Source organism: Cynocephalus volans, chromosome 15, assembly GCF_027409185.1.
Source record: "Cynocephalus volans isolate mCynVol1 chromosome 15, mCynVol1.pri, whole genome shotgun sequence".
NCBI classification, from domain to species: domain Eukaryota; kingdom Metazoa; phylum Chordata; class Mammalia; order Dermoptera; family Cynocephalidae; genus Cynocephalus; species Cynocephalus volans.
This window is the reverse complement of record NC_084474.1, coordinates 46634344-46659218: the sequence shown is the minus strand read 5'-3', so window position 1 is coordinate 46659218 and position 24875 is coordinate 46634344. Positions and strand designations below refer to the sequence as shown.

General features: G+C 36.4%; 1 protein-coding gene across 2 annotated transcripts in view; it reads right to left on the bottom strand.

The window, feature by feature from the left end:
* LRRC69 (leucine rich repeat containing 69) overlaps positions 1 to 24875 on the bottom strand; it is a 100025-nt gene that overhangs the window by 21292 nt on the left and 53858 nt on the right. The gene's annotated exons all lie outside the window — the stretch shown is intronic.

The following is a 24875-nucleotide window of genomic DNA, read 5'->3' as shown; positions in this document are numbered from 1 at the left end:
GAGAACATCTTGTAAATATTTCTTAGAAAACCAAGCACAATGAAAAATAACATTCTAATATACCCCGATTTTCAGGTCTCAAAGACTGTCTTATGATCCTTTTATGTTCAAGGAGGAAGGTAAGAGAACCATGGGAACATCAAAATGTTCTTATTATAACTAACTATGCACAATGAAATTTTTTAAAAAAAGGAAATGTACAATTTATAAGGATATTTAATCTTCTATGAAGAAAATCTAAATCCAACTGGAGTCTACACTTGAGTAGAAAAATAAGAAATTCCCCTATATTAATATTATGCTTTGCCTCCCAAGAACTCATGTGACTTTCAAAATTAAACTCATTCAGGGTGTTACTTCTCTGAGCCTTAGTTTCAGCTATAAAAAGGAGACAATAAGACCTGTCTTCAGTGGTATGCTGGTGTGATGGTTAATTTTAAGTGTCAACCTGATTAGATTAAGGAATACCTAGAAACTGGTAAAGTCTTATTTTGGGGTATGTCTGTGAAGGTGTTTCCAGGGGAGATTAGCATGTGAACCTGACTGGATCAGGTGGGAAAGATCTACTCTCAATATGGGCAATCACCATCCAATTGCTGAGGGTTCAGAGAGAACAAAAACAGCGGAGAAGTTGAATCTCTCCACTAGACCTGAAATACACTCTTCTCTCCTGTTCATGGACATCAGAACTGGAGACTCTTCAGGCTTTTGGTTCCAGGACTTATACCAGTGGCACCCCTGGGCTCTCAGGCCTTGGCCTGAGACTGAGAACTACACCATCGGCTTCCCTAGTTCTGAGGCCTTCAGACTTGAACCAAGCCAAGCCACAAGCACCTAGTTTGCATGTGGCTGTCCATGGGACTTAACAGCCTTCGTAATCATGTGAGTTAATTGCCCTAATAAATCCCCTCTCATATTTTTAATATCCACATCCTATTAGTTCTGTCTCTCTGGAGAAACCTGACTTATACAGCTGGTAAACCAGTTTTATAGAAAGAAAAAATAAAAAGCAGTGATTTGTGGTATGTGTCGATTCCATGGTGTAAATATTCCTACCATGGCTGATTCAAGTCACTAACAGAGTTGGAAAAAGATGTACAAAATCCGCTCTTGTGAGCCTAGATGAGCTTGCTCCATCACACTACTGCATCTCACAACTTTTATGTGAGAATTAGAGATATTTCTGTGATTTTAGCCCAGGGTTTGAAACATAGAAAGTACTAAACAAATTAGAAATAATTGATTTAAAACATCTCTTCAGAGTATCATGTCATTAGGCCTCAAAAGTTACAGGAAAGCTTGTGCAACATAGACAAGATTTTTAAATAAAATACGAAGCTCAAAGCCACACTGGTATCACCATGAGTCCTGGTCTCAAAACAGACATTCGAACTTTCTTAATTCAGTTTCCTACATTATCCATCTCAAGGAAGCAACCTAAAGAGTTGAGTCTCATGGCAGACCTAAGTCACTGCTGGATGTTCTGAAATGAAAAGGGGCACTTCTCATGGTTGTTGTTCTATATAACCATAATTTTCTCATTTCTTTCCTAAAGAACATCATTCTATAAAATACACCTAAACTCACAGTCCTGTTTTTAAAAACTGATTCAAACTTGAACATCTTGGTATATATAAACATCATTAGTACATATGAACCTCATTTCAAATTTGACCATGATTTAAAAAGCATGCATTTCTCTTCCGGGGTCATGTTTCTCTTTCTTCAAGTTCTATCACTATTCTTCCACCAAACATGGGAAAGAGTTCTCCAGCTTGCTAACCCACTACCCATAAAATATCAGGAAAAAGTTAATGGGAAGAAAATTCAATTGCAAGTATTTTGCAGCAGGTGAGTTCCAGTAACCTAAAGTCATACAATCTCTTGATGTCCACTCAGGGTATTCCCCAGTGTAACATATTTCATTTTCTCTTTCTATATACACTACTGAGTTTCCTATCAGTCTAACTTCTTGAGAAAACAATATTCTTTGCTATCACATTCACTCCAGTAGTAAAATCAGCTGCATTCTCTCTGATAACAAAAATGTTACAAGGGCTTTTGAGAATCTATACCTATTCAAACAACCAGTGTTATGAGTTTAATTTCAACTGGGATAATTTTGCACCCCCCTCCCCAACAGAGGTCTGCAAGATATTTTTGGTTCCACAGCTGGTGGAAGAGTGCAGGTATCATCTAGTTGTTAAAGGTCAGGGATGCTCCTACAGTACATAGGACAGCCCCCCATAAGGATTTATCAGGCCCGAAATGTCAGTAGTGCTGAAGTTGAGTGATGTGATTTAGAGGCACACAACCATAAAAAGTCACTGATTCATCTGATCTGGAGAGGAGCCTGGAAGCTGAAGGGAGATGAAGGATTATATGAAGGGTTTTATTTTTTTAAGAGTGTTTGAGTATGTGCCAATATAGAGAGATTAATGTAGAGGAGAAAAATAGTTGAAAGAGTAAAGATCGGGTGAAGAACACAGAATGGTCTTTGGATATTATCTTTTATTTATCTTCTCCACTGTGACCAGTGAAAAGGAGATGTAAATTTACCCATGGATACATTTTAAAGTGTGGCATTGATGGTCAAAGAAGTCAGACATGATCCCTTCAATTTTGTTTTGAAATAGAGAGTAAGACCATCTGACAATTGAGATTTGAGTCAAGGGATCAATGTGGATGGAGGCAGGAAAAAAGCGGTAAAGGTTTGAAATGTGCCACAGTTTTTAGGAGAGCAACCTGGACAGGAACACACACACACACACACACACACACACACACACACAAATGTGTACAAGTGCTGAGGGACACACTGTAATCTACATGTTTGTGGTGGCCCCTGTCTGCATAATTACATCCAGCATCCCAGATCCACCACTAAGAATATACAGAATGAATATGTCAGAAAGTAAAGAAATTAGCAATTTGTATATGCTAAAAATTAAAGAGTAGGACAGGTCCTTTGTGACCCAGACTGGTAGAGAAAGAAATAACAGTACAAAGCTCTATTGAACTACGAAGAGAAATAGAGGGACATGAAGTATCAATGACCTGAATGAAAAGATATAAATATAAAGCAATAAGAGAGCTTGAGAATAGCAAGAACCAGTGGTCAGACTGCCACACTGGACTTTAATTCCTCAAATGTAGAGCAAGTGAAGATGATGTCAAGATCTAGACATGCCTGTGGATGTGGTTTTCCTAAGTGAAGACTAGGGAAGCTCATTAAAATCAAGAATTCAAGAAACTCTGAGGCTAAGATGCTTGTATTAGCCAACTTCCTGAGTAATAGTCTAATTAAAATATTTGGCTGTCTACTAGACATCTCCAGCTGGAGGTTCCAAAACACCTGAAATTCTGACATTCCTAAACTGAACTCATGTTACCCCAAATTTTACTTTTTTCTTTTACCCATCGCCCACATCAAATCTCTCACCATATCCTATTAATTCTACCTTCTTAAAATATCACCCCTCTAAGATTCTCCAGCCTCTAGCAAATGTTTCCTTGTCTACTTATTGGGCCCCATACATAAATTAATCATGCCAATTATAATCATTATTGAAAAGCTGATCTTCCTCTATAAGGCTTTGATCTCTTTAAGAACTATGTTTTAAGTGACTATATAATACAAGCTCTAAATTCAGTACCTAGTACACAGCTGACACTCAGTAAATAATTGAAAATAAACTGATGTTTTCTCAGGAACCCCAGATACACACAGCTCTCCCTGGGCACTCAAGATTTGCAAGGGCTTTCTTCTCCGGACTTGGTAAATTGTTATAACTGTTTCCACAAAGGCCTAGGTCTTAAAAACGATATACAAATCCAGCAGTTCTTCTGTTGCTTCACTCTAGCTGAAAGTAATGGGGGAGGTCAGAATAGGTCTAATTTAGCAAGAATATTTTTAATGCAAACAGGGGGAAAAGAGACTGAGATTTCACATGGACTCAAAACAGGGCCGACAAATAGGCTAGAGAAATTACCACGCACTCTTCAGACCATCTCAAAGCCCTCCTTTAGTGAGAGCTAGGATTTCTAAATAGGCTGAAGGTTGAGTTATGAGGAGAATAAGATTTAGCTGTGGGAGCCATGGCATCCAAAAATAGATTTCATTAACAATTCTAAAAAAGGATATGAATAAGATTTGTGACCAATGGGAAATTCAAGAGACTGTATGATAAACTTGACATCTAATCAGAATTGTGGAGTAATGAGGCTGATGATATCATTTGAACATAAGAAAGCCAAAAACTGTGCTGGGAACCGCTCTCTCATGAGAGGGAGTGGAAACAGGCAGAAAGTGACCGAAAGTCTTAATCCTTCTGTATCTGCTAGATTCTTGTCCCTAGAGAAGATCCTTAGAGGGAGTTGAAGAGGAGAGTCTAAGAGCCAAGCCCAGAAGGAAGGAGATAACTGAACACCCAGGCTATCAACACACACACACACACACACACACACACACACACACACACACACACACACACACACACACACACACACACACACACACACACACACACACACACACTGAGACCTTCCTCGTGCTGGCCAGAGAGAAGCAGTTGAAGGCCCCAAGCCTAAGCCCAAGATTTGCCTGCCTCTACACCCAAGCAAACAAGTGCTATTCGTGAGTCACACCACAGAGCAGACAAAAGTTTCTACTTTGAAACCTGGCATCTCAGCATATTCTTACAAGAAACTACTGTACTACGTTTAAAAAGAATTATAAAGGTATGTTTTCTAACACGGAATAGTGTGCTGGCAGAATAGCTAAAAGAAAATAACATTTGTCACAGAGTGTGCAAAAAAAAAATCAAAGATGTATTCAAAATGTTAGACAATAGTTATTTCTTGAGTGCTATAACAATTAGCAAGATTTTCACTTTTATGTAATTCATGTTTGAATTTTAGAATGCTTAAAGTTGGATAGTTTTATATACTACAATTAGGATAAATGTAAGAATACTATAAAATAATAGGAATTAATAAAAAAAATTAGAATATTCTTAAAAAAAAAACAAAACACCATCATCCTTCCCGTATGCCCTCAGTGGTTTCTGGCAATTCTACTCTACTCAACATGCTTTTCTAACTACATTTTCCTTGCTGATTCATAGTTCTTTAACCAACCATGAAGTAGTTCTCCCCAGAGCCTAATACATTCTCTTCTCACTTAATCTTCTTTTCCCTGGGCAATTTCATTCATACTCACAACTTCAATTAAATCTCTATGGCAATGGCTCTGCTTCCACACCCTATAGCCAACTGCGTACTCAAAATCTTTACTTGGACGCCTTAAATACATATCAAACTCACTGTGTCCAAGATTAAACTTATGATCTGCTCTCTTAAATTTTGGTCTTGTTCTAGTGTTTTCTATATCAGCCCACAGAAATGTTACTAACCCATCACCATTTCAAAATGTGCTTAAATATCTCTGGATCGGTTCAGGTCTTTCCACCACTACTGACATCACCTTAGACCAAGTTGCTTAGAAACTTTCTTACAAAGAAAGAAATCATCATTTCTTACTTAGCTTCAACAGAAATCTACCAGAAATCCACTCTGCATTTCCTCTGACCTCCCTCCAGTGTATTCACCACACATCAGAAACATCTTTTCAAACTAAGTCTATGTCACCCCTACCTAAAACCCTTTGAGAGTTCCATTGTCCAAAAATAAAGATCAAATTCCTTAGCTTACCAGACATTCCTTGACCACAGCCCCACCTCCCACTACCAATATCTGAGCTCCAATCACACTGAATTTCTTCCAGTTTCCTGAACATCCATGTTTCCCCCAGCCTTTTCACACGCTGTCCACTCTGTGTGGAATGTCTTTCCTCCTCACCTAATTGATTGCTACTCATTCTTCCAATCTCAGCTTCTGTCACCTCCTCCTGGAAGCCTTCCCCTGCCTACCTGTTTAGTCAGTCTCCTGTTCTCTGTTATAGATCTATGTCCTTTTCTCTCAATGTATTAATTTCAAGTTATAATTATACATTAATAATGTTAATAATTTGGTTAATATCTGTTTACCCAGTCTACTACAACTCACCATTATATCTCCAGTTCCTAGTGCAGGGCTTAAGACATAATATGAAATGTATGGAATTAGGAAGATGAACTTGGGAGTCGTCAAACTGCTTTGTTTGAATTCCAGCTCCACATTTACTAGCTGTGAGACTTTGAGTCACATTTTTGAATACTGGACATCTTTAAGTAAAATGGGAATAGTACTTATAGGTTTCTCATATGGCTAGTGTGATTATTAAATGATATAATCTATGTGAAGTACTTAGAATAGTGTTTATGATAGAGTAAATACTTAAATAATATTAGCTATTATCATAGTAGGTAGCCAACAAATAGTTTCAACCATCATTAATTTAAACATGTATTATTTATTTTACATTTTGTATTATAAGTTTTAGTAAATATTAAGGTTAAATAGCATATTACCCTTAAAATTTACTCAAGAATAAAAACTTAATCAATGATGTTTACATAAGATTTTTAATGACAAAGAAAATTTTCATGATATAATATTGAATAAAAAAAGCAGTATGCAAGTTGTTTTAGAAAGATATCTTTTAAATCATGAATATTAAAACAAAGAATAGAAATGTAATAAAATATTAATAGTTATCACTGGGTTGTAAAATTGTAATTTATTTTTATACATTTTTATATTTTCCTGAATTTTCCAAATTTTCTTATAGAAAAATATTTTTATAACCAAAAGAAATACTGAAAGACTCTTTCCTCATTTAAGCATTAGGAAATAGACCAAAAATGTGCCTCCTAATATGAAAAAATGTGCTTGTCAATTTCAACTCTGATAGAGTTTTGATATATTTTTCCCCCTAATGCTCATGTTCAAATCTGATCCTCAACATGGCAGTGCTGAGAGATGTTTGGGTCATGGGGGCAGGTCCCTCATGAATAGATTAATACCCTGGGTGGGGTACTAATGAGTGAGTTTTTGTTCTACTAGTTCCTGCAAGAGCTGGTTGTTTAAAGGATCCCATGTGATCTCTCATCCACTGCTACCTGCCAAGTTCTGCCATGAGTAGAAGCAGCCTGAGGCCCGTGCCAGATGCAGCTGTACCAGAATTGTGAGACAAATAAAGCTTTCTTATAAATTACCCAGTCTCAGGTATTCTGTTACAGCAACACAAAAATGGACTAATAGAAACTCTGACAGTCTTTTAACTTTTTCACCTTCTGTGAGTTAATGCTTAAGAGCAAGAGAAAATCCCATTTTCAACCTCCACTGACTTTCTTTAAAGCCTTTTAACTGCCTCTTAACAACCTAGTCACATCTCCTGAACTTCCCTTATTTTGAATACTCCCTTCTCATGTGGACCATCGCTGCCAATTCAAATCACATATCTAGTTCCATTCAATTGCTTCCTTTTCCTATTGACGTTTCCAAGATGCTCTTTTTCCTATTACACTCTTTGCATTATCTGGACTCCACAGTGCTACTCTTCATACTTACCTGACAGTCTTGCCAGCTTATTTGTGTCAGTCTTGTCTCTTTTCCTTCTAAATAATATGCAGGTCATAATTGATATATACTGTCTTTCTCTGTGTAATTGTTCTCACCCACACAACTAAAGCACTATATCCATCTTACCACTTAGTTTACATCAACTCCATGCATTTTTTTATCTCTAATATCTAAACATGACACAAGAGTACAATGAAATTTCCCTATATCTGTATTTCAGAAAAGTGAATGACCTTAATAGTTTCTCTTTCTCCTCTAAATCATTCATAGGGGAGTGAGGGTGGATGGCATTTCAACTCTGCCTCACCTTGGTTCCATCACACATTTACATTCCACTTTTTGTAGCCTAATCTGTTCAGAATTTGACCAGCAATGACTCTTTAGTAATACAATTATTTTGCTAACTATTTTATTTCTAAATAATTAATACAAAGAACTTCTAGCAATTCTTATTCCTTTTTCTCCATATATTTCCTTTAAAATAATCATAAATTGCTCTACTCTGAAATTTTAATTCATTCTTTTTAGCACTGGCACCTGAACCACTACAAAAAATGTCTCAAATAGTCACCCTCAGATACTATAAAGATTTAAGAAAATAGTCCCTTTGGACACTTTCAGTAGGCTTATTTGATACATGACTGGGCAACAACTTGTGATTGATTCTAGAGTTTTATCCTCACAGTATTTTAATTTCTTCTCTTGCCCTTCCACTTTTTACCCAATCATCCTAATAATATTCCTCTTTTCCTCTGCTATTTTTTCTTCATTTTTTCCCATTACCATCACTCATTGTCATTCTTCTTTGCCTCCTACTTATGATTACCTAAAAGGTCAGAACATAACTTTCCAGTTGTGTACATCCTTTGTCCTATCTCCAACTCTTGTTCCTTCTCAACACTTATGCATTCTCCCAGTTCCTCTATCTTCATTTTCCCTGCCTTTAGCTTTCTACATATTTTCTGAAGTTGTGCCCTCAGCCTACAAATCTCAAGAAGAGAAACATGCTAGAACACATTCTGCACTGTTAGTGTGTTATGGTAATTTTAGGATATGGTAATTTTAGGATATGTCCTCCTTTAAGAGGTAGAGCATAATTCACCTCCCTTGGAGTGCACACTGGTCTTACTGACTCACTTCTAATGAATAAAATAAATTAGAAATGATATATACAACTTCAGAGATTAGATCATAAATGGTATTGTGATTACTGCTTCTTCTCTCTGGTTTGTGAATCACTTCCTCTGGGGGAAACCAGCCTCCATGATGTGAGGACATTCAGGCAGCTCTGTGGAGATCCCCTCATAGTAAGAAATTGAGACTTTCTGCCAAAAGCCATGTGAGTGAGCCATCTTAGAAGCAAATCCTCCACCCCAGTCAAGACTTCAGATTACTACAACCCAGATGACAACTTAATTGCAACTCATGACAGATTCTGAGCCAGAACCATCGAGCTAAGACACTCTCAGGTTCCAATCCCAGGTCTCATTTAATCCTCAATGAAGAAGATACTATTGGCTTCTATTTACTAACACACAATATGAGACCTAGATGAATTACAAAACCTTCATCAGGTTTATATGGGAAAAGTGCTTCATCTGAATTAAGGAGAAATTATAGAGAAGGAAAAGTCCCCAGGGTAGGGAAAATTGTGTACTCATAGACATCCAAAAATAAAGTTGTCATGGCCCCCAGCCAATTCTATCCCAATGTCCTCACTGAGGTGGTCCTGGTTTCTAGGGGCACCAATTAAGAAATGGTCTATTGCTAGAAACTGGTTTCTGATGTTTCTTTAAATAATGTGAGAGGATTCTCAGCTACCAAATCTCTCATGTCCTGAAGGATTTATTCCCTGAAATGTTCCTTAAAATGTAAAGACTCATATCAGAGGGTAATAGTTTGTGAACATTTTTCAGGGACTTTTGTCATGTTTACCAGAAGTCTCTAAAAGTTGTGCGCACCAACTTGTGTCTTAATATTGCCAAGTAAATAACAGAAGGAAACAGAAAGATAACAGCAAAAAGCAAATTCCCTGCTTACCAAAACATTTGCCTCAATTTTATATATTAATTACATAGTCTTCAGCCACCTAAGTTAATCACAGAGAACAAAAGATTACTCAGATAGAACTAGTTAGTGGCCATCAAAGTTATTATTTAAAGTGGCCCAGGAAGAGGAGGGGCGATCACGGTAGGAGCTCCTGACTTTTCAGTTGTTGCAAACAGAAATGAAGCAGGCCTCCAGACTGGACTCTTGCCGATTCTTTCATCCATCATATTTCAAAACATTTCACCCATCACAGAAACTTGTTGAGCCCATGGCATAAAATAAGAGATGAGAAGCAGAAAACCTTTAGGGTTAGAAGATAATAACACTTAAGAAGTTTAGAGAGGACAGAGATGGAAAGAGAAAGAAACACAGATTTTTAACCCAACACTTCTACTGCTAGAAACTACAATCCCCTGTTCCACGAGAGTAACCAATAATATTAATTTCCATTTCTCCTTGTTGCCTTACTTTCTGCTTTTGAAAAGAAAATTTGCCACATTCCAATTGGATTGTTTATCATTTGCTGGGTACTATGCCCAGCAGTATTTTAGAAGAGCAATCATACATACCTAAATATGAGTCTATACCTATATTGGTCATACCTATATTGGCATCAAAAGAGTCTTTTCTGCTTATTATGTTAAAACGAACTTAACAAAATAAACAAGCCTTTAATTGTATCTTGAGCTATGATTCTTATTAAATTTTTTTAAATAAATGTAGTTGGTTACAGCCATATTTGATCCAAATAAAATAGAATATGCGGTAGAATATTTGCCTGAGAGCATGTCTATGAATCAGGTCAGATGGAGAAAAAAAGCATAATTGATTCTCAGGCCTTTATAAATAACTTAATTGAGAATTCCAAAAACTTTCTTTAAACCTGCTAACATTTACCCTTTTTAGAATTAAGGCTAGTCCTGAATGACTTCATGTTCATATAATACATAAACACATGAAACATAAATTTTGATACAATCCATTCAAAGTTGCCATCTATGGTACTAGACACTACATTCTTTGTGTGCTACTCAGTCAGTCATTGATAAAAAGATAATTAGAAATAAAATAATTCAGATCTGATCCCTCCCCCCAAAAACAAAGCTAGGATAACCAACTTTTAATAAAATGAACACAGTCAACTAACTATAAACATAAGTAAATCAATTAAATATGACAATATAATAATATTTCAAATATATTTGAACTTATTTATCGTGAGGGTTAATTTTATATGTCAGCTTGAGCATGCATGCCACAGAGTGCCCAGATATTTGGCTAAACATTATTTCTGGGTATGTCTGTGAGGGTGTTTCTGAATGAAATTAGCATTTGAATTAATGAACTCAGTGAAGCAGATTGCTCTGCCCAGTACGAATGGGCATTATCCAATCTGTTGAGGGCCTGAATAGAACAAAATGTGGCAGAAGGAATAACTCCCTGACTGACTGAGCTGGGACATGGGTTTTCTCCTGCACTTGGACTGAGACTTATACCGTCACCTCCCCTGCTTCTTGGGCCTTCGGGCTTGCTCTGGAACTATATCACTGACTTTCCTCGGCCTCCAGCTTGCAGACAGCAGATAGTGGGAATTCTCAGCCTCGATAATCATGTGAGCCTATTGCTTATAATAAATCTCTTTCTAGAGATAGAAAGAAAAAAAGAAAGGAAGGAAGGAAGAAAGAAATCCGTCCTATTGGTTCTGTGTTTCGGAGAATCCTAGTATATTTATTTATTTAAGAGTTATTTAAGAGAGGTTATGATGAAGGATAGTGCCTGAAACACAAATCCAAAGAAGCCACTAAGAAAGGAGGCAGTGAAAATGTGATGACAATTGGCAGATGAAAAAAAAAAAGCCATGATATAAATTTTGTAATATAGATACCCATAAAATCTTTAGTAATTATATATGAACAATCAGAGAAGATTCATAAAAGAGATATTGTTGCACTAGACAAGAAGAAAATACACCAAAATGTGAATAGTGGTCACCTTCACAGAGCATCTACAGTGGTCCTCGTTGCTCTGCTCAAAGGATGCCAGTGCTATCACGTCTCACTCATGACATAGCCCTGATTCTCAAGCTATTTAAAAATTTGTCATGGATACCATTAGATGTATAGTAGGACAACCAAACTTTTCCTACTCTGCTGATGCCACCCACTCAGGTACTCTGTCACCTCTAAGTTTTACAGTGTATGATTCTATTGCTTGGAAACTGAACTGACTGAACAAGGGTTTGACTCTTGAGTCTAGGAAAGCCAATCATAGCCCAGCCACAAACTCTGATCCAATCATCTGGAATCAAAAGGGTAGCCTAGTCATTTACCCTTTTGTGAATTTAGACCAAGAAATATGGAAATAATTTTCCATTTAGTTCTAGAAGCTGAAATAGAACAGCTATTATGTCAGGGGCTAGAGAGTCCACAGTGGGCTATTGTACACTGAAGTTAGGGGAGCAGAAACAAGATACGAACAGAAACATTTGGAATATGGCTGCATTATGCCAATCATGTAACAGGTGTGATGACCTAGATATTCATGAAGCTGAGGATTCCAGAACCTCTTTGAACTGAGAACCCATATAAGAGCTTCAGTACCTCTGAGCTTTGCTCAGCCTTACCATTTCTTCTCTTTGAATCACCATGAGAATCTCCTTACTCTTTCCTATGTAACTTTAATTAAACTCCATTTACATTGCAACCAAATAACCAAAAGAAAACAAGCACACCAACTGCATGTCATAGAATTCTCTTGCCACATTCTCGGCATAGAGACAAGTCTCTCCAATGTCTCTGAATTGCTCCAACTAGCCTTCCTGCGTGCTTTTTTTGTGAATTCTACTTTGCAAAATGTAAAAATCTACTCCCTCCTCTCAATTTAGTTAAGACTTTCAATCCTTAGTCAGTTCACTCTTTAGAAACAGTCTTCATTTCAGGTTTTAAAAGTCAGTTATATAATTAGGACCTCTCCACTGGAGAGGGGAGCTTTTTGTGTAGGATGGTCTTTCATTCATATTTGCAAACCTTGCAGAAATGGTTACAAAGAAAAGCACAAGTAGGCAGTCATCAAACTCTATAATAGGCACTTCCCTCAAGGATTACCAAAGAAATGAAAGTTCCCAACTTCTGTCCTGAGATAGTCTACAATTTAAACTGGAAAATTCCATTTTAAAATTGATTCAGAGCAGGCAATAATTCAGAACAGTGAACTAAAAGAAAGATATTTAACGATTTTGTGAAAGTTGTTTATGGTCTGAAAACTAATTGTGGGATTATCAGTCTTCCATTTTTCTTACCCTGATAGGAAAATAAAACATGAGTGATCAGATTGACAGTGGGAAGTGTGGGAAGAATGTCAGCTCATAGCTTCTGACTTGGTTTTCACACAAGTACCAATGTGGATTTAAATATAGCCTCTCAAAGGCATAAGCACCTTTAATTCTACTCAATATATTTTGTTCTTCTTTATTCAGACTAGATATAAATGTTTCAAGGGATTATTGAATGCTTTTCTTCAACTTCCCTTAAGTCACTGGTATTTTACCCCCCAAAAAACCAGTATTTTAGTTTTTCATAAAATTTAATCTATACTTAATAGCGGACTAGAAAAAGCACTGGGCTTAAAGGCTGTGGACTGAATTCTAATTCTTTTCTTCCACACAATCTTTCTGTGCATGTCATTTAAAGTATCTGAGACTTTTTCTAATCTATAAACAGAAGTAATAATATCCATCTCAGTGCATTGTGAAGATCAATTGTGAAAGGATGTTTAAAGAACTTGGTAAACTGTAAAACATTCTAGAAAAATAAGGTACTACACCAACATGTAGTTCATTGTCCAAAGTAAGCAAATCATATTCCTTGCTCTCTTTTAATAGAAAAGTCTTGTTAGGATCAGCCATTATTTTTTCTCCCTTTTTTTCCCATTTTTGCTATGGTCCGAATGTTTGTGTCTTCCCAAAATTCATATGTTGAAACCTAATCTCAAGTATGATAGTATTAAGAGGCAGAATCTTTAGGGCGTGATTATGTCATGAGGCTGGAGCCCTCATGAATGAGATTAGTGCCCTTATAAAATAGGCCTGAGGGAGCTTGCTTCCCTTCTGCCATGTAAGGACACAGCTAGAAGATTACATCCTTGAAGCAGAGAGCAAGCCGTCGCCAGATACAGAATCTACTGGTGACTTGATCATGGATATTCTAAAGTTATAAACAATTTCTGTTATTTATAAATTACTCAATCCAAAGCATTTTGTTACAGCTTGCATTTTGCTATAAAATAAGACAATTACTTTGCTTCAGTTCATCTCTACCATCAAGGGTGAAGATACTTTCATATACTGCAAGTGTATTAGTAAATTGATACAAGTACTTCCAGTTTCAAGATGGTAAAACTGAGCACATTTAGTAGTCTCTCTCATCCATGCCAAATCCTAGAAATGATAACAGGACACCTTTAAAACTAAGTAATTAATCACTTGAAAACATACACAGAAATTCTCACAGGAACAGAAACCATGTGTAGACAGTACCAAGTGAAAAAGGAAGCATCAACCCAGGATGAATATGGAAACCCAGGACAGGACTCCCACCAAAAAATAAATTAGGAATTCCATACAGAGAGGTAGTAGAGGCTTTTAGAAAAGAATGGTGTTGAGGAACAACAGACAGAGGGATTACTGTACTCTCTCAGGAGGAGGCAGCACTGTGGACCCAGTGACCCAATCTTTACCCCCACAGCCACACTGCACCTCCCACCCCCATACCTCTTTCCCTGAATCCCACACACCCACAGCCGGTAGGAGCAATGCTTTGAACAGGGAGAGATAAGATGGGCTCTGAGTGGCTGGCAACACATTATAATGCATTATAAATGCATTATATCTGCTGGCATAGTTTAACCATTTTACACTTTCATTGACCAAAGCAGTCCTCTGTCCAAACTTTTCCTCTCCTAAGGTAAGTACAAAAACAGCTGCCAGTCTTTCAGGGAATCTTAAGTGCTCCAAATTAAAAAATAAGCTGAAAGTTTAAAAAATGGAGTTATCTGATAATCATTGAGTGCCAACACCATTAGAGAGAATAAATTGAAGAATTTATACCAGAGGAAATAGAGCTAATAGGACAGGACTCTAAAATAATTTTTTCACACACCTCTCCTAAGATACTATAGTATTACTATTCAGCCATTAGAAATAGTTACACAGAAAAAAACTTTAAACTGTGAGGAAATGTTTACAACAAAAACTGAAAAGTCATGTTATATGAGTAATGCAAATGTACAAATGAGATACTATAGTATCAGTATCTTCAGAGAGGTACATAAAATATTGATTACATAAAGCAAGAAGAAGTGATAAAAAAAAAGAACCATTAGAAAACCTGGAAAAGTTGATTCACAGAAGCTTTCTGAAGCAAAATTTGGCAACATTTATGAAATCAGTAATATTGTGCATAATTTTTGATCCAACAATTACTCTTCTAGAAATATTTCCTAAGGGAATCATTAATAGTACGTACAAAGATTAGCTACACTGGCATTCATGGAAGCATTTTTATTGTAATAAAAAGTCTGAAAAGTCCTATCTATCAAAAAAAATAGGGAACTTTATTTTATACATATATCAGTGCTATTCAGCCATTAGAAATAGTTATGTAGAAAAATACTTTAAGCCATGGGGAAATGCTTACAATAAAAATTGAAAAGTCATGTTATATGAGTACAACATGTATGTACAAATAATACATTATGTATGCAAAACACTAATAATACTAACATTAACATGTGTGAATATTCCATTTTTGGAAAAAACTATATGTGAATGGTATACATGCACTCACATTCACATACGGTTTTTTGTTTTGTTTTGTATTTTTAAAAAACAACTGGAAGAATAGGAAAGAAATAAGCCAATATGCTGACAGTGTGGTTCTCACCCTTCCTTGGTCAGACTTCGGGAAATTTTGCTTTTCTTTTTACATTATCTGTATTTTCCAAATAATCCACAATAAAAAGAAATTTTTAAAAGGCTGCCTGGTTTTAAAAAGTTTCCCAGAAATTATCAAATTTACATCACCCTGATTCTGATTACCAATAAGTAAACTTTCAGAAGACAAATTTGGGAGTGAGAGTAATCGGAGATAGACTCCTCCTACACTGGGCTAAAAAACTGAAAGTACAGTTTCTTAACATGGGTAACATTTTCCCAGGACTAAAAATGTTTCAAGGGCTTCAGGGAAGCTGTATCAACATCTGTGCTGATTCTAAGATTTTCTCAGAAGTTTGAAAACTCTCCCACATATCTGGCCCACGAGTTAAAAAAGCAAGAAATATTTTCTTGAGTTCTGTGCTGGTTCAGCTCTTGCATTTAGCGGGATGATACTATCCCCGAAAATTTGTTTATGGGGCAGGTGAAAAAAATCTTAGATATTATAATAGTTTATGGCCCTCCAAAGCACAATTCTGACAATACATGCATATATATATACAGAATATCTCTAATATTAAAATGTCATGGGGGGAGGGAAGAAAGAAAGAAAAGAAAGAACAACAGTATGTTGAATTTTCAGAAGGACAGAACAAACCTAAGGATACTAGAGATGGAAAGGAGAAAAAGAGGGTGCTGGTGAGTGATAGGTCCAGTAAAGGGCATAAAGAAAAATTACTATTTGTGACTATTAATACGCTAAATTAAAAGAAAGCCTCCTTGGGGAACAATAATGAAAAAAGGTTTAGAAACACTGGTTCAGCTACAGAAACATGAAACCCCAATTTTTTTTTCATAAATCCTCTTTTGGTTAGGTTGCTTACAGCCTCAGTACCTTTCTTTTTTAATTATACACACAAACATAAAACACACATGTACTCATGTATGTGTCAGGAAGCTCTACCAATTGACTCTGTAATAACTTCCTTCCCTATTGAAATTCTATGCCAAAAAGGATAATATTTTATAAAGTGCTGGATTTTTTGTGTTGTGTTGCTTCCTGTTTTAAAATATATTTGAAGCTTTGTTGAAGTGTTCATTGATAGTTATTAGAATTAGCCTCAAGATTTTAGACTCACAGTTTTTTTTTTGTATTTGACTCTGGAATCACTCACATTATTATGATTTCTCTTATGAAACACAGAAGGTCCCAAAAACATGTGACTATTCTTTATTATTTGAATCCTTTATAATATTAAAAGCGACATTTTTTGAGCACTGCTTCTTAAATTCTGTTTTATATGACCTGACTCATTTAATCCTCATTATTTTATTTTGGGGTGGGGGGGACTGGCTTGCTATATTAGCTGCAAAAATACAAACAACACATAGAGTGTCATTTATTCATGTAATGTGCATCCAAGGATGAGCAGTCCAGGAGTAGAGGCCATGCAAGACTGCTACCAGGGACTCAGCTCTCAGTCCACCATGCTTAGCAGGTGGGTGATTGTATTTATGTTTGTCACTTTACAGTCTTGAAAGGGCTGCTGATTCTCAATCAAGTGCCAACAAAAACAAGGGAAGACCAAGTGGCAAGAGGTAAAGTTTGTCCAATTTTATTGGGAAAACAAAAGTTTTCCCAGAAACTCCACCCAAAAGATTTCCACTTATTTTTCTCAGGCCGGAAATGTGACACATGACCACTCCCACTGGAAGTCATTCAGGAGAGGATGGCTGGAGATGGGGGCTCCAGTCAGTTGCCCAACAGCACCTGCCACATTCATTCTTGTCTATCATTCAAGCCTCTCTGATCACATGTCAGCCCCTCAGAGAGCCTCTCTTGACAGCCCTTCTTAGAGTTGCAGATCCTTCATTGATACTCTGATTCATTCCTGCAATATCATAAGCACTAAAGATAGGGCAGTGCCCCAAACAGACAAAATTTCCCCTCCTGGGCCTGTATATCTTCTTCATGACACTACCTAAATTTGTTTGCTTACTTGCTTATTATCAGTCTTCACTACTAAATTATAAGCTCCAAGATAGTAAGGAGTTTGTTTTATTCACCTCTGTGTCCAGAATGCCTAGAACAGTTTCTAGCACACAAAAGACACTCAGTAAGTCTATATTGAATGAAAGAATTAATGAATAAGGAAATTGAGATTTAGAAAATTTAAGGATCTCTACCGAAGGTCATCCAGCTAATAAGTGGCAAAGCTAATATTTTAAGTCTCTGACATAAAAGAAAAACATATTATCTCTTAAATTCTAAAACCAGTCCTCCCTATCTCAATCAATAATGCCAAGGTTACTGCCAGTGCTGTGCCAACTGGTACCAGCTCAGGAGAGCCAATTTTCAACTTGGCTTTCAGTGACATTACATTGGTAGCTTGAAATAGGCCATGGTGGGAGTATTTACACCATGGAAATAAGCAGATGCTACAAATGAGGGCTTTTTTTTCCCTGCAGAGTTGGTTGTTAAACATTTACTAGCAAACCACTGGCTGTTTCCCACCCCATTTCCTTGCCTATAAGGAGGCTGAAAGCCCTTGAGTGAGCTTCCCAGGTTTCTCCTCTCCCAAGGAGCAGTCCTTATTTCACTGCTTCTGTGACACTCACTGAGTCTTCAGCACAGGCCCTCCTCTTGCTTTGTCCACTCCAAATCTCTAAATCTTTGAGCAGTATTACAGGTGGTGGGACAGAGCACTAAGTAAAAATTGCGACTACCTAGCAAGCAAATCGAGCTACATCACCTTGAGGTAGGTGGGGGAAGAGAACAACAGAATGTAGAAAGAGCTCCGTGGCTATGAAAATAAGCAGGAGTAGAACCTTTATTAAAAGACCGTGCTTGGTTTGCAGTCCTGGGTTTCCTCTGGGGACACATAACTCCCCTTGTTCTTTATATACGAGGACAGAAAGTGCTGGACTGCTCTACTTGTTATTGCCTGGGGTATTTTCAGTGGAACTTGTGCTAATATTGAATACAAATTCTATGTATGTGCTGTAAAATCATGTATAGCGTGGCCTCTTCCACTTTAACACAAGCTTCAGGTTGCTTTATTTTATTCTTGCTTTACAAAGGATATCTTTGGTCCAGAAACATAAATCATAATTCCTTTTTCTGCCATAAAGTTTAATAATTTGCTAATATTAATTATATTTTTAACAATACTCTCCAGGTATTTGTAGATTTGTATTTCTTTCCAGTTTATTATTTTCCAACCCCCTCCTTCCATTCATTCTCTCAACGTCTGGGTAAGATTGCCCCCAGGGAACTACCAGATATGTAAGGGACCATCTAAGGGAAAAAGTGGGGAGGAAGCAATAATTACACCTTCTAGCACAATTTATCTAAAGCCCTGACATCATGGTGGCAGTCACACACCACTGTGATAGTGAGTATGGGGTGGGAGAATATGCTGGTGCTCTGATGGTGAAAGGGGAAGACAGGAATTAAGACTAATATAACGTATAAAGGACTTCTTATGTTTCTGGAGATTTATATTTGTTAGGTCAATCAATCCTCACAGCACCCAGTATCATTTGTATTATTATCCCATTTTTTAGATAAAGGAATTAAAGTTCAAGGGTTTTAGAAAACTTGCCCATAGTCACACAAGTAGGAAGTTGCAAAACTGGAGTTCATGTGCAGTCCATGAACATTTATGTGTCTTCTACTATACAATGCTGCCCCAATGAAGATAGTATATTGGTTACTCTTCATTCTTTATGACTTAAAAACGAAGTCACTATCAAACTCTTGACTCACTGGATTTCCCTTGGCTAATTTTAAATCCACCAAGAAAATGCTGTCTTCTATGGCCAACTCAAGGATCTCTTGCAATGGGCTGTAAACTGCAGGAATCATAAGAAGTCAAACAATAAGTGTCAGATCTCAAATTCAGGTTTGTCTGGTCCAGACTCTGTGTGACTGCTGTTTTCACCCATCATGCTTCATCCATAAATTAAAAAAAAAAATCAATATATATATCATATTACATAAAAATGGAAAACTCATTAACTACCTGTGTTTATTAGAGTTGTGCATGTTACATGTTACGCAGCAGTTCTTGTGACAGATGCACGTGGAAAAAATTCTCAGACCCAACTAAGCACCAAACACTTGGGAAAATCCTGCTACCAAATGATTTTAATAGATGAGAACCAATTCCCTACTTATGAGTATAAGAAAGGGAAAGTAAGCAAAATTTGTATATTCTAAAATAAACAAATACCATATCATGAGCCTCATAGTCTCCCCACAGTGACACCATCAGCTTTCCTCCATGTCACCTACCCTCTCCCCCTCTGTGAGCCGACTACAGGATATCCACCACACATCTAGTTGTCTAAGCCTTCTACTAGCCCAGTGTCTTCTCGGAATTATTTCCTTCATTTATAGCCCTTCTCTCTCTAGTATATCCTCCTGGAAAGCAACACCGGCAATTTCTTTGACACTCCCATTTTATCCTGGACTACAGGAATCTCAGCAACAGACATGGTGCCTGAAAATACTCTCCAACCCCAGCATCCTTTCTTTCTTGCTCTCAAAATTAGGTAAAATGTTCCTTTTGTAGGGGGACTACAGACACTGCCAATTGTTTCTCCTACTGGGCACAAAAAGTCCATTCAACAAGGACTTTTGAAGTCAACTGCTAATCTCAACTTTTCATTTCAAATGAACCTGTGTGTGTTTAGTTTTCCTAAAGAACACATTTCTAGGAATTTTGATTTCTATTTTCCAAAGTGAGCTAGGACTTAACAGGAGTTAGAGAGGTATGCAGCAGGGTGAAAGGGGTTCACAGATCAGTGCTTTCTCTGGCTAGTTCAACTCAGTCATGCCTTCCTCAACTATTAAAAGAATATTCAGTCTTGATGAATAGTCAGGAACAATATATGATGATCACGCATAGTACATTTATATAGATTACTATCAGTAGAGTATTTTGGCTTTGAAGCAAACTAGGCTTGAATTTTAACTCTGCTGTACAATGTTGGGCAAGGAAATTTAATCTCTTCTCAAAACCTCTGTTTCCTCATCTGTAAAATGGGAATAATAATGATGTGCCTAGCTCATGGGGCTATAATGTTGATTAAGTAATTTGATGCTTTCCTTCCTTCTTTCTCTCTTAGCTCCCACTTATGAGTACCTGCAGTATTTATCCCTCTTTTCTTTGCTTATTTCACTCAACATGAGTTCTTCCAAGCTCATCCATGTTGTTGCAAATGGGAGAATTTCATTTTTTTTAATGTCAGAGTAGTATTCCATGGTGCATATATACCATGGTTTCCTTTTCCAATCATCCATCGATGGACATTTAGGTTGGTTCCATATCTTGGCTATTGTAAACAGAGCTGTGATGAACATGGGAGTGCAGGTATCCCTTTGACATGATGATTTCCATTCCTTTGGGTATATACCCAGAACTGGGATTGCTGGATTGTATGGAAGATCTATCTGTAGTTGCTTGAGAAAACTCCATACTATTTTCTATAATGTTTGGACTAATTTACAGTCCCACCAACAGTGTAGGAGTGTTCCCTTCTCTCCACACCCTCACAAGCATTTGTTATTCTCTGTCTTTTTTGTCATAGCCAGTCCAACGGGGGTGAGGTGATATCTCAATGTGGTTTTAATTTGCATTTCCCTGATAACTAGTGAGCATTTTTTTCATGTACCTGTTGGCCATTTGTATGTCTTCCTTTGAAAAATGTCTGTTCAGCTCCATTGCCCATTTTTTAATTGGGTTATTTGTTTTTTTACTGTGTAATTGCTTGAGTTCCTTGTATATTATGGATATTAATCCCTTGTTGGATGCATGGTTAGCAAAACTTTTCTCCCGCTCTGTAGGTTGTCATTTCACTCTGTTGATTGTTTCCTTCACTGTGCAGAAGGTTTTTAGTTTGATATAGTTCCGTTTGTTTATTTTTTCTTTTGTTGCCTATGCTTTCAGGCTCATGTTCATAACGTCTGTGCCCAGACCTAGTTCCTGAAGTGTTTCACCTATATTTTCCCTTAGTAATTTTACAAACTCAGGTCTTATACTTAGGTCTTTAATCCATTTTGTGTTGGACTTCCAGAGGGAGAGAGCATACCGAGGGATACAAAGTGGAGTGGTGGAAAGAGGGATAGGGAATGAGGTCGGGGATAATTGGGTGGGAGACATGGGATATAATCACAATTTGTAGTAATGGGCATGCTGCCAGTATAGATCTGCCCATCACATCTTAGGCATGAGTGGTGACAATCAGCTTTGTATCTCATGAATATTCATAATAAATAAAAATGTAAAAATTATGCAAATAAATAAAAAAATTTTAAATGGTAAAGGGAACCTTCACGCTAAAATGTTAAGACATTAGACAATGACTCAGCCATATTAGAAAATAAAGTCCAGAAAATATAACTACGTAGGTCAATATAAAACACAGTATACTTGTATTTTTGTTCTGTAACAACTCTTTTTGTTTCTATATAATTTAAAGCACAAATGCATAAATCAATCACTAAAAATCTATGTTAATGGAAACAAAACATACAAATATGTAATTTGTGACAATACAACATAAAAAAATTAGAGCTTTATATGAGCAGACTTTCTGTGTGCTATTAAAACTAAGTTTGTCTCAAATCAAACTAGACTGTTACAAATTTAAGATTCTAATTGCAATGTTCATGGTAATCACTAAAATATCCAAAGATCTAAAAATATACACTGAATAAAATTAAAAGGGAATCGAAAAAAATAACAAATCAAAATAATAATAATAATATGCTGCTTCTAAAGTACTTAGAACAAAACCAACCACATAGTTTTCAAGAACTATTAGTTACCATTGTTTGTTTTTATATAGTAATGTTTACATATCCCCTGTTGGATACTGTGTCTAGCAAACATCTGTAACCAAATAGATGAAACCATCACTAACTATCCTGAGTATATCACAGATTGAAGAGTATTCCTCCTACAATGGCCTTTCACCATCTCTGATGGTTCTGCCCTTAATCATCAGACTTCTAGTCCATGGGATTTTCTTGTAAGCATTTCCTAAAGGAAAAATGCCCTGGTTTTAACAAAAGAAAGGGCTATTTTTCTGGGCCTAGTTCCCTGACACTTCTGTGTAGCTGTCTTCTTAACACAGAATTGATGGTTTTCATCTCGTTACATTGTAGAACCTTCAGTCTTTATCAACACCAACCACTGTACCCATCTTGCCACTATAGCTTTTCCACAATCTATAGTGTGATTTTCTGCATATGGGCAGTTAGAGGAAAAAGCAAGAGGAAGCTAACATAAAGTAGCAGGTAGTTTTCTATAAACTTATTTCAACCTCATCTCATAATAATTCTAGGAATAATGAGAAAATTGATCCACCTACCACATACCATCACTGCTGATAACAAATCAAATGTCTTGAAATACCCTGCAATATTATATAGAGAGCTTTAGAAGTCTCTTGGTTTACCTTTGCAATCAAAAGCTGGGTTTTCATTTTTGGTTTGATTTCTATTTTAACATCTATTATATTATCTTCCAAAACCTTTAGGTGGTATATAATAAAAGACATATAAATTGTGTCCAATAAAGATAGCAAAATGTAGAAAAAGATGATGATTCTAATACTGTAATATCTTAATTTTTTTCTAAACTTCTTGACAACTAAGGCAAAAAGAATATTAAAGGGTTTGTATAATTTTTATTATATGATAAAATTAAAAAGAAAATATGACTATAATAGACATGTAATGAAGCTATTAAACAGAGATTTACGTTAGAGTGATCTTGAAAGACTGAAGAACACAGAGTCTTCTGAAGGACAAGTGGAACAGGCTAGCAATATACAACCAAGCAAATAAAGTGGAACTTGGAAGAGGCAGGATCAAGATGGAGATAAGTTCTCACATCCAAGTGAGTGAAGATTCTTAAGACTCTCCCAGAGCTTGTGACTTGTGGGCATTAGATGATGACCAGGGAAATCAGACAATGGCTATTATGATCAGGTCAATCATTCATTCAACAAATATATATTTCATGCTTACTGTTTGCCAAGCACTGCTTAAGGCACTAAGAACATAGCAAGGAATAAACAGGCAAAAATTCTGATGGTAACTTGCATTCTATTGGGGGTAAAAAAATGGATTGATGAATACAAACAAGAAGCAAGTAAACAAATAAATAAACATAAATTTATAACACTGGAAGTGTCATAAAGAAAAATTTTTAATTTGATGTTATGGAGTGACTGGTATTTTGATTGGGTGATCAGAAAAGGCTTTTCTGAGAAGTAGATGTCTGAGCTGAGATCTACAAAACAGCCAGCCATGGAAAGATCAGAGGGGAAACTATTGAAAGGCAGGCAATAAGGAGACCACTATACGACGTAATCAGAGAGCCAAATCTGGCACCTACATATCAGCAAGAAAACAATTTGATTGAGTCAGCGTTAGAGTGCTTTGCTATTTCAAGTTTTGATACCTGTAGAAGAGTCCTAGAAATAATCAGAGGTGAATGAGGATTAAGGAAAAGGAAATAAAATGTATTGGTTGTTGAGAAAAGTAAATTTTTCAGAATGAAGTCACTCAAGTTTTTTTAGTGTCATAATAAAATCTACCAAAAACTTCCCATTCCAATAATGAAAACAAGCTAATTCAGACAAATCTCCCAATGCATAAGTAAAATATATACACAAATCTTTGTAAAGGCATCATAGAGCTTAAAAAACCATCAGGTAAGATCTTGAAGCAGACAGATATCTAAAGAAATGAGTCCCACATTTGGAATCACTTTTGCTCCACTGAGACTATAGAGGTATTTTCACCCAAGAATAAGGGTAGATCAGAAATTATCCAGCCCCAAATGGATAGTAGCCCCACTTTGAATTTTCTAGGTGATCCTTATGCACAGAAACTGGATTAAAGTGGTACCATATTATTAATGTCTCCATTGAATTAAAGTGATGCCATATTGCTTTTTTATGGCAAAAGCAAATAAAAACTTCTCTAGAAATTTACCTAATCTGAGACTTAAGTTATTTTCAAAGATAATTTTTCAAATATGATGTACAAGACATAGTCAAAGATAACTAAATATAGGTCCAGTTTCGTTTTCTGCATATGGATGTCAAATTCTCCCATCACCATTTATTGAAGAGGCAGTCTTTTTCCCAATGTATGTTCTTATTGCCTTTGTTAAAGGTCAGTTGGCCATAAGTATATGGGTTGATTTCTGGGCTTTCTATTCTGTTCCATTGATCCAAGTGTCTGTTTTTATGTCAGTACCATGCTGTTTTGGCTACAATAGCTTTGCAATATAATTTGAAGTTGGGTAGTGTTATTCCTCCGGCTTTACTTTATTTTTGCTCAGGATTGTTT